Below are 12,722 nucleotides of genomic sequence, written 5' to 3'. Positions count from 1 at the left end.
GTAGAGTTCGTCAACAACAGTTATACTACAGATAGTATTAATAACCCTAAAAAAAGAAAAAGCTGTATATCACAACTCATTGACAACAAAAGAAAGCACTTGGAACAAAATTTATGCGCCGCCCAACGCGACCAACTACTGCTAAAAGAAGCTAGAGACGATACTCAATTTAGAAAAGAAATGGCAGAAGCAATGCGAGAATCGACAAAGTGCTTTACAGAAAGTATTAACACTGTAAGTAATTCAATGGCTGACCTGGGAAATGGCATAAGTCGTTCTGTTGAGATTTTGGCATAAGTTATGACAGTACAAACTCAACAACAATCATCAAACCAAAATCAGTTCTATCAACATTCACCTAACGTATATTCACAAATGCAACTTAGTCCCTTAGTGTTACCAACAAATACTTGTCTAGATAAAAGTACTTTCGAAATGTGTGTGTGTTTTTTTAATTTATCAAGTCTGTAAGAGTTCTTCGTTTTACTAATCCTTCAGCTTCATTTATAGAATATATTGGGTTTGGTACATTTTTGTATTCTTTTTCGTTTTTTTTAGTGAGATCTATTTGTAATTTAGCAAGGTTGTCGTCAACATAAGAATTTATTTTTTCACATATGTTATGCAATACAAAACAAGCATAAACAACAGTAGGAACAGCCTTTAGTCTAAGGTCAACCTTTCTTATTAAAGTACCCCAACTAGCTTTAAGGCGACCAAAAGCGCACTTTATAAGTTTTCGTGCTGCTCTAAGCATGTTTTTAAAAATTACCCCTTCATTATTTGAACAATGTTCATATTCTTTCATACAGAATAGTAGTAATGGATAGGCTGGATCACTGAAAAGATAATTAGGTATCTTCTCTGCTTTTTTTTGTTGGTTTTTGAAACGTTAGTTTATGGACGACGAATAGGGATATAGGTGCCATCAATGCATCCAAAGGCTTGTGTCATTCCAAATTTACTTTCAAACTCTAAAACTTTATTTCGCATTTCAGTTTGATTTCTTGGAAGAAATAGACCCAAGATACTTTGATATTGCCTTTGACCCAAGATACTTTGATATTGCCTTTGACCCAAGATACTTTGATATTGCCTTACAAACTGAAATTATAACGGCAGAAGCAGTGCATAATGCAATTCCAAAAGTATTTACAGTCATTCCCAAAGATCAAGTATCTTTTAAGTAATATAAAGTAATAGCTACTTTTTTATCTGCTGATAGAGCTCTAGAGTTAGGCGAAAAAGGGTCAGGAGATAAATAAGGGCTTTACTCTGAAACCAAATTCATGAAAAGAAACGGTGAAAGCTTAAAATTTGTTTTCCATACATCAATGGGAGCTACACCAGTTATTATATTATGCCACTATAAATCAGTTCTGCCAGTTTTAAACCAGCAACAACTTTTTCTTTTAAGGCGATTTTTTCTTTTAAGGCGCCGCTCTCTTGCTTGTTTCATCTTTTGATTGTGATCCTTTTCGTAAAAGAGTAATATTTAAAAAATTATTAAATTTAAATTTGTGAAGCTTATATAATACTAATAGGCTTTTAAGAAGCATTATTTGTGCTATAACACCACTTAAACATATTATTAAAATGCATTGTGTTTTTTGTCGATAGCCGCCTTAATTATTAAGAGTTAAGTTATTATTTTACCGATAAAGAGGCTAGCCCTGGTAGAAAAATTTTTTAGCGAAAATTCATATAAACCCAATTTTAAAACTGGCTCGTTTTCCGGGCTAGCTCGGCAAACGGCCTAGCCCTTGTCCCTATAAACAGGCCCTTAGTATGCCATCTAATATGCAAGGTTTGTTTAGAAAAGATTTCTTTCGAAAATAAAAAAAAATTTGTATATATTAGAAGAAAAACATTTATCAATTTTTTTTTATTTTTTTTACGCAGTGTTTCATCAACAAAGACTCATCAGAAAATTTTTTTTTATTGATGAAACACTGCGTAAAATGAAAAAAAATTTATAAGTGATTTTTTACTAACTTATTATTACTCTGTTTTTTAAGACCATTGAACACTCTATTTTGTAGAATACAATTAAAATTATTCGTGTAATTGTTGACCACTCGACGTCTCTTTTGCGGCTTTAAGACTGTTTTAGACGTCGTGTTTTTACTAAGATCTACTGTTTTATTAATCGTCAGATTATATTTCTAGGGGTATGAGTATTGTAAGTAACGCCGTGTAGGTATATTGTAAGTAATTTTGGTGTTTTCAAATATCATGAAAGTTGTGTGAGTACAAAATTATTAGTCCCATATGATTTTTATTATTGTTGTTATTGTTATTATTATTATTATTACTGTTGTTGTTGTTGTTGTTGTTGTTGTTGTTGTTGTTGTTGTTGTTGTTGTTGTTGGTGTTGTTGTTGTTGTTGTTGTTGTTGTTGTTGTTTTGCAGTACTTTTGGTTTTTTTCTATATTATCACATTGTACGTATTGTTTTCTGTTTGACTAGTAATTTTTAAACCAGTGTATGTTTGTATCTTTTATTCCGTAATGTTCCATTTTTGAAATTAGAGTGAAATGATTTACGGTGTCAAAAGCCTTGGACAGATCAGATTTAATTGAGTTGCGTTATTAAGTCTAAAAAATAATAAAGATGCAGGATTAGATAAAGTTAGTGCTAATATATTAAAATTACTCTATGATATAATTGAACCATTCTTATTTCATATTTTCAATCTACCACTTTAGTTTCTTACTAAAGTGAAAAAACTAAAGTGGTAGATTAAAAATCACCGAAACTCTACCTAAACCAAGTATAGTTTCGGATAATGTAAAAAACTGCACAAATCAATCCAATTTTTAAGGCTGGAGATAATTCAGACTCCTTAAATTACAGGCCTATATCTGTCTGATTTTGTTTATCTAAATTGCTTGAACGTATAATATATAAGAGACTGTATAATATATAATAGACTGTATAATATATAATAGACTGTATAATATATAATAGACTGTATAATATATAATAGACTGTATAATATATAATAGACTGTATAATATATAATAGACTGTATAATATATAATAGACTGTATAATATATAATAGACTGTATAATATATAATAGACTGTATAATATATAATAGACTGTATAATATATAATAGACTGTATAATATATAATAGACTGTATAATATATAATAGACTGTATAATATATAATAGACTGTATAATATATAATAGACTGTATAATATATAATAGACTGTATAATATATAATAGACTGTATAATATATAATAGACTGTATAATATATAATAGACTGTATAATATATAATAGACTGTATAATATATAATAGACTGTATAATATATAATATACAGTCTATTATATAATAGACTGTATATTATATAATAGACTGTATAATATATAATAGACTGTATAATATATAATAGACTGTATAATATATAATAGACTGTATAATATATAATAGACTGTATAATATATAATAGACTGTATAATATATAATAGACTGTATAATATATAATAGACTGTATAATATATAATAGACTGTATAATATATAATAGACTGTATAATATATAATAGACTGTATAATATATAATAGACTGTATAATATATAATAGACTGTATAATATATAATAGACTGTATAATATATAATAGACTGTATAATATATAATAGACTGTATAATATATAATAGACTGTATAATATATAATAGACTGTATAATATATAATAGACTGTATAATATATAATAGACTGTATAATATATAATAGACTGTATAATATATAATAGACTGTATAATATATAATAGACTGTATAATATATAATAGACTGTATAATATATAATAGACTGTATAATATATAATAGACTGTATAATATATAATAGACTGTATAATATATAATAGACTGTATAATATATAATAGACTGTATAATATATAATAGACTGTATAATATATAATAGACTGTATAATATATAATAGACTGTATAATATATAATAGACTGTATAATATATAATAGACTGTATAATATATAATAGACTGTATAATATATAATAGACTGTATAATATATAATAGACTGTATAATATATAATAGACTGTATAATATATAATAGACTGTATAATATATAATAGACTGTATAATATATAATAGACTGTATAATATATAATAGACTGTATAATATATAATAGACTGTATAATATATAATAGACTGTATAATATATAATAGACTGTATAATATATAATAGACTGTATAATATATAATAGACTGTATAATATATAATAGACTGTATAATATATAATAGACTGTATAATATATAATAGACTGTATAATATATAATAGACTGTATAATATATAATAGACTGTATAATATATAATAGACTGTATAATATATAATAGACTGTATAATATATAATAGACTGTATAATATATAATAGACTGTATAATATATAATAGACTGTATAATATATAATAGACTGTATAATATATAATAGACTGTATAATATATAATAGACTGTATAATATATAATAGACTGTATAATATATAATAGACTGTATAATATATAATAGACTGTATAATATATAATAGACTGTATAATATATAATAGACTGTATAATATATAATAGACTGTATAATATATAATAGACTGTATAATATATAATAGACTGTATAATATATAATAGACTGTATAATATATAATAGACTGTATAATATATAATAGACTGTATAATATATAATAGACTGTATAATATATAATAGACTGTATAATATATAATAGACTGTATAATATATAATAGACTGTATATGCATTTAATTGAAAACAATATGTAGTACAGTAAACGATTTATTTAAAAAAAAGTTCAACTGATCACGCAATACTAGAGTTAGTTAACCATTTATTTAATGCTTTAAAGAAAACTGTTTTGCGAACACGTTTGTAACAGCATGAGAGAAAGGGATAGTCGACAACTTTTTTTTTCCTGCTGAAAGGGGATTCCAATCTCAGTTTCGGAAGTGCAATAGTGTAGCAAAGCTGCGCATTTTGTTTACGATAAGTTGATTTTTCTTATAATTTCATGTAATATTTTTTTTCATTAAAAACATTCATGTAGAAGCTACAATTCATCTAATTTTTCTTTAGTTGCAAATTATCATAATTAAGGAATTTTTAACACGTATTATATTTTAGGTATGTTAATACAACCTGAAAAGATTATTTGTTTTTCATTTTATAGGTTCTGCGGGGCATTTACGATCAATCTTTGTGAAGTAGTTTCAAGTATCAAAAGTATCATTAATAACTCGCAAACGTCAAGCAAATGAAGCAATTTTGCTTTATTTTAGACCTATTTTGTTTCTTTTTAGAGCTATTTTTAAACCTAGAAAATTATTTTATTGTTGGTAATATTAAAGATATGTCAGTTGTTTTTGCTTCCCTTAAAAAATTGTGATTTTAATAATTGTATTATAAGTATCAGAGTATAAGAAAAATATTGAAAAAGCAGAAAACGGATATTGAGTTGCTGGTATTTATCCTTTTTATTTTTTTTTTTATTTATTTTTGTTATCCTTTAGATTTTATTTTGTTAGTTATTTTAAGGTGCTCCAAGAAATCCTAACCGTCTTATCTCAGAGTTCCGCGAAATAGTGTTTAACCAGGAAGTTCACGCCTCTCTCCTTACTGTTACTTTTCCTTACATATATGGTCAGAGCCGGCTTCAAACTACAGACCTCTAGTTCTGAAGCAAGAACTCTAATCACTATACCATGGCTGCAATAAAATTGCAAACAAATACAATTTTACCTGAAACGACATTACTTAATAATATTCAGAGATCAGAAACCGAGTAAATTGAAATGGATCAAACAGATATTGTTACTCAGACCTGTTTGCTACAAAACAAAACTGATATTTTACTTGAAGATTTGCACTGAGATAAAACACCTAAAGTGTAAGTTAATCTGTTATAACGTCCTCCTAGTGTAGTTTTGTCACCTAATAGGACGGTAGCCCCTAAACTGGCACTAATTCAATCAAATCATTCAACATCGCTTTTAAATATATCGTCTCTGTACATAACTTGTAACTAACTTTGATTTTATAATAGAATTTATAAAAATTGCTTTTGAGAGTTTGTGACTTATTAGTTAGACTAAATGATTTGAATATTCAAACATGTGAACATTCAAGCATGTGAACATTCAAACATGTGAACATTCAAACATGTGAACATTCAAACATGTGAACATTCAAACATGTGAACATTCAAACATGTGAACATTTAAACATGTGAACATTCAAACATGTGAACATTCAAACATGTGAACATTCAAACATGTGAACATTCAAACATGTGAACATTCAAACATGTGAACATTCAAACATGTGAACATTCAAACATGTGAACATTCAAACATGTGAATATTCTAGCATGTGAATATTCAAACATGTGAATATTCAAACATGTGAATATTCAAACATGTGAATATTCAAACATGTGAATATTCAAACATCCTAAAATTGGGCATAAATGATTATTTTGTAATATTTTAAGCACTTTCCTTAAACTCCTAAAATAACTCGAATAAAACTAAAATATCCACTTTTAACCGTACTAATGTGACCAAACAAATACCAGTAATTATTCCCCTATCTCTGTCCTCTCCACATTCTCAAAAATACTAAAATGCATTATGTGCAATAGATTATACAATTATCTCGTTTCTAATAATTTGTTATACAATAATCAATTTTTTTTTTTAAAAACAGTGCCACTTTTTTAACTTATACGCGAAATCTCTAATTTTTTTGAAGAATCTAAACATGAAATTTTGCTACAAAAGCTAAATATATAATATACTGCTAAGTTATAAAATAGTTCAGAAGTTATTTATAAACTGCAAACTTTTTTTTTTTCCAGCAACAATGATTATCCAAATAAGTTTCTAAACATTTCATGAGGCATTCCCAAAGTTTCCATTTTGAGTACGCTATAGTGTATAAATATAGTATAATATCGTTTACATTAAAGAACAATATATTATTCTTTAATGTAAACGATATAATTAAAGCCTCAAATTTATCGAGTATCGTGTTTGCTGATGACACTTGATCCTTTCCGATAATGATATTTACAAATTCTTCAATTCTTATAAGTATATATTTAGAAATATATCCAAATGGTTTAAGTGCCATCCATTTACAAAAAAAGCTTATTTACACCGAAGTTTGCCCGAAATTTTGATTGATAATTTTGAAACAAAAAGACTTTTATGTCATAAAGTTCTTAGGTGTTTTTTTTTTATGAAAACATCACATCGAAAAGGCATATTGACTATATTGGTACAAAACTATTTTAAATATTGAAATTTTATATAAAGTCCCCCCCTCCCCATCCCCTTAAAAAGTACGTACGCTTTTGAAATACCTTTCCCCCCCCCCCCTCCTTACTATCACCACCACCTTTTTTTTTTCAATAAAAAAGTTTATTGAAAAAAAAAGGTGGGGGGGTACCTTAAATACTTTATACGACCCCAAACCTCTTAGTTTCGGTATTTTTATCCGAATTCAAAAAACGTTTTTAAAAACAAATATTTCTTTTAACAAAGTTAAATTACCAGTTGCATCTGTAGTCGATTGGTAGAGTGGGAAGAGCTATGGACTCCGACGGCGGAGATCTAAATTGTTTCTCAGTTATGCAATAACGTGTTTTAATAGCGAATTAAATAAAGATAAACTATACTTAGGGCGGACGGTTTTTTCAGGCACCCCTCTTTAGTAAGTCGGTAAAAAACGAGTCTTACGGGAGATCGGTAATATTGAAAACAAAGCCTAAAACACAGAGCCGGGAGTATGCTGCCCATACCCTTTAATTAGGGGGGAGGGGGAGGTAAGTGTAGGACCCAGCAAGTTTAGTGGCACTTTTGCATATTTAAGGAGCTTTTTATTTTAGAAATACCTAGCGGTAAAATTTGGAAGATTTTGAGACCCTAATGACACGTTTTTTTTGGAGGGTCTTTAACCCATTTGCCACAGCACTGCTAAAACCTGTTTTTTGCAGAATCAAAAAAGAGGTTACCTGAAATTCGTCTTACTCAGGGTCAGTATATAATGCCATGTGTATGTATAGAGGGAAATTGTACCCTATGCTATACCATACATCTTTTTATGTTGCAAACTAGGATCTTTGTTCAGGACTTTAACTTTTCTATTGGTTAATTGTGATAAATTAGAAAAACGAAGGACGTACTTTCAAGTTAAACCCTCCCCCCTCCCCCATACGCTTTTGTACGCTGTTTAAAGACCTCCGCCCTTCCCCCCTATGAGCGTACGTTCTTTATGGACGACCCCTTATATATTTATTCATAGTTAACTAAATTATGCTAATATTGCATGGGAAAGCACAATAAAAGTTACAATACTTTTATCGCCGTAAGAAACATGTGAATTCTTTTTATTTTTTTATTTTATTAATTTTGTGGATTGATAGACTCATTCCAAACCATTTTTTGTTGAAATGAAAATTCCAAATATATGTGAACTTAATGTTTTTAATGCTTTATGCTTTACATAGAAAGAGAAAAATTCCTTTATCTTTATCCACTTTTCAAGATCTCTATTGTGTAAAACCAATAAATAAATACACACTTAGAAATAATAATTTTATAAACAAACCCTTTTTTCAAACCAAGTTTAATCAGTTTTGTATTACATAACGTGAACCATATCTTTGGAATAAAATTGTTTTGTTTAACTTTGATTTAACTTATACTTTTCCCGTTTTAAGAATAAAATTTAATTCTCTTAACTGATGATGAAGTCAGGTACTTTTAATTGTAACTATGTTTGTTTAGATCTTTTATTGTAAAATACGTTTCATTTTGTCGATTATGTATTGATTTAGTTTATATACACACGTTTGTAAAAAATTATGATGGTAAGATCAAATAATTTTTTTTCAGAAACCAAAATAAATAAAATAATTTATTTACTATGAAAACAAATGTTAAAGCAAAAACATAAAAGAAAATGCAAATTCAACAATTTTTTTTTTGTGCTCAAGACAACTCTAATCCATATGAGAAAATTCAAAATGTACGGTTATACTAGTGTCAAAAAAAGGTGCTTTGAAATTATGACAATTAAAATTTTGAAAATTGCAAGAGTCACTTCTATTTTTAAAACTATTTATATTTATATATTTTTAATCCTATTTACTACATATTCTACTAGTTACAGGTCTAATGTATTTAAAAAAGACTGTTTTACGTTATTTGATTGGATTGACCAATCCAAAGCTTTTTAAAATCGTAAATCACACCATCCTAATAAAAAAATGAAACATAATGGAATAGAAAGTAAAATCCTATTTTGTGTTGAACAGAAAACAATACTTTTTATGTGAAATCATAAAACCATACAAAAATATTACAACTTATAAGGACATTACTATTTAAAAAGACATCTACTTTCTATATAAGTGCATTTACTTTCTTTACTCAAATGGTTCATCTTTAAGATCATGTTAACTAAACTTTATTTTATTTGTTGATGACTCCAATTTTTATTCTCATAAAAATATTAAAAGAATACAAGGGTTGGGTTGTTAAAATGTGGCGATGTATCATGTAATCAGACAAAAATGTTTGTAAATTTTGAAGAACAATCTGTCTAGTTGGAATTAAAAAATTGATATTTTCATGCATTATAGGGCAACTTGTCATCAGGAAAAAATTATTAAGGCTTGATTCCAAGAAAATATTGCTAATGTCCTTGCCCCTTGGCCAGGTAGAGTGTTAGTTGATATTGAAAAATTTAAAGTTAGAGTTTTTATATAAAGCCCAACCTCTTTTGCAGGTTCGAAAAAAGTTATAGTAAAAACATAGTGTCATAAAATAACATCCGAATATTGCAAGTCTTTATTTCATTCATTGTTGGTCATAACTGGAGACCATTAACCTAGTCTTCATTATGCAAAACAATATTGACTTTAAAGCATTGATGTTAAAAAAAAAAAACCTATTTGCATTTGTCAACAAAGTTTTTTTTTTTTTTAACTTTTCTGTGTTACTAATTTTAAAGTTTTTTAAAAAATATCTTTTTTTTTGGATAAAAATATTTATCCAATTTACACACACGAGTGGTTGAAACCTTTGTTAGTAGAACTTATGGCATACTCTGAAAAGTCATCAGCTTTTTATAAAAATTTCAACCTTTTAAGTGGATTAAATCTTTGTTTGTAATACTTAAGGTAAGTTTCCACTCATCCTTTTTTCTACGGGAATTAGATAAGAAAGAATAAAATAATCACGTGAGCATGCGGTGTTTTCCATCCGACAAATTAAAACTTATACTACGCTTGTCTACGTGATTATTTTTCCCGTCCTTTCCCCGTTTCCGTGAAAAAACGGATGAGTGGAAACTCACCTTAATGGCATATTCTGAAAAATCATTAACTTTTATAAAACTTTTACAATTATTTATGAAATTAAAAATGGTTTTTAAAGTATATTTGATTAAAGAAATGGTCGCTAAGAAGTCACTAAATTATTCCTTAACTCCATTGGAAAAAAGTGTTAATAACTGACAAGAAATGAAAATGTTTTCAACATTCTATAACAAAAAATTAAGTAACTTTATTTTACGAGGATCTCGGTGTTAGAAAAATAATCAGACCTTTGGGTTCATTTCTAAAGTGTCATAACATTAGTTGTTTCAACTTTTTTAAAGCCGTACACAAACTTCGATTTTATTCAGCAGTTAAAAATTGCATTTCTGGGATCTTATAACTTTGCGATAAAAGGCTCAAAAACGTGGTTTTTGAGTAAACCGAAGTTAAATATTGCAAAAAATTTATTACAAGTTTTATATCATGCATATATTTTATTATGACTCTCAAGCTGGCGTCAAAAATCCAACATTAAAGACCCAATTAAGGATTTATTTTATTCTATGACTCTCTAGCTCGTTGTTTTAAAAAATCCAAGATTAAAGATCCAATTAAAGATTTATCACACGACATCAAAACTAAGCTTGTTATACCCAACAGCAAATTACTATGTTAATACTTCAGTATTTGAATGAGTTGTTAATGTAATTTTCACTAAGGTTTGCAATAAAAATTCAAAATTTATTTGCAATAAAAATTCAAAAATCATTTGCAATAAAAATTCAAAATTTAAAATTCAATGAATACAAACTTGATTTTTATTTACTGATAGAAATTTATGATTACCACTTTACCAATTTACTTAGTATTATTTTAAACCTTTTATTTTACTTTGTTTACATTTGTAAACATAAGTCAACCAAAATTAATGTAAAGATAAATCAACATAAATTATTGTGTTTACTCAACAATTTTTGAAATAAATCCTATAAACTAAAAGATGTCAAAATTTAATTATCGATGAGCCGTAAAGGCTTATTGATGAAGACTCGTGCGGCTAAACGGTTTACAGTTCCTTCGGCTCTATCTCAGAGAAATTTTCCATGTCTAGCTGCAAAGACACTTCACTCTGCACTTGGAAGCGGTACTTCATTAATTATAAACACATTGTGATCTGCTTTGATTAAATGTTCCGCTTTCAAAATGCAACTCATATGTACTTTCTTGAAATTAAAAGCAATGTTTCGGTTGCCTTGAAACCATTTTTGATGAATTCTTCTAAGAAAATATTGCCCTCAATCTATGAATTTCTTTTGTCTGTGTTCGATTGGCAAGTAGAAAGAGTGCTACGCCACAAACTTACAAAATGTGAGATGTATTAAGCGGAAATGTGACAAAAAATACTCCACCATCTTTGCACCACTCAAACATTTTAAAGCTCTTTTATGACGTGTGGTTATGGATGACTCTTAGCCTTTAGACATCTTTGAGTTTTTTTTTCAGCACTTTGATGTAATCAAAAAGTGTTTTTTAAGTGCCATTTTTTTTTAACAACCTTTTCCTGTATCGCATTACTATAGTTACACTTCTTATCCAAGTTAAACCAAATATTATGGCGTGTCATTTTGGTTGCTATTTGATTGCTCTCAAAACGTAAATATATGTAAACGATCAAAAAATACTTGAATATTCTGAACAGAAACTTTTGATACGGCTTAACTTACTTTGCTGTTTCTGCGGTGCAAAAACGCATATTCTGAATTCAGTGCATAAACTTGATGACTCGCGTACTTTGATTGATATTTTTGATTCCGGCGGAATTTACAAATTTGACAGTGGTGGATATCAAATCTTTGTAAGGGCGTGGAATTTCCATTGGTGCACATTGTACGAGCCGTTCAGCAAGCTTTTTCTCTTTATCCAATGTTAAAACTTTTCCATGATTTTTCACTTCTGGATCTTTCAATCTAAAACCGTGGTTTTTAAAAACCTATACAATTTGGCATTATAGTATATACCAAATTGTAAAAAATTCTGAAATATCAAGATCCAAATACAAAAATAAAAACTTACTTAAAGCTGTCACTGAAAATCAAATCAAGTTCGTAATTTACACCAAAGGTCAATTCACTTGAGTCCTTTTTTTTATTAGTAGTTTTAGATATGGTTTGCGCCTCTTGTGATTCTGCTAGTCTTTGAACAGTATGAATCAGAAGATTTTGAAAGACACATTTGACTACTTGTCAGAGATTTACAATTTTTTTTTTAAATCTAGAATATTGCTATAAAGTGGATAATTATCTACACCACTCTATTTACTTTCCAATCTTATAGCTATTTCTCTCTATTCTGGAA

Source organism: Hydra vulgaris, chromosome 11 (genome assembly GCF_038396675.1).
Source record: "Hydra vulgaris chromosome 11, alternate assembly HydraT2T_AEP".
Taxonomy (NCBI): Eukaryota; Metazoa; Cnidaria; class Hydrozoa; order Anthoathecata; family Hydridae; genus Hydra; species Hydra vulgaris.
The sequence above is the reverse complement of the archived record's forward strand: the minus strand, read 5'-3'. Positions refer to the sequence as shown.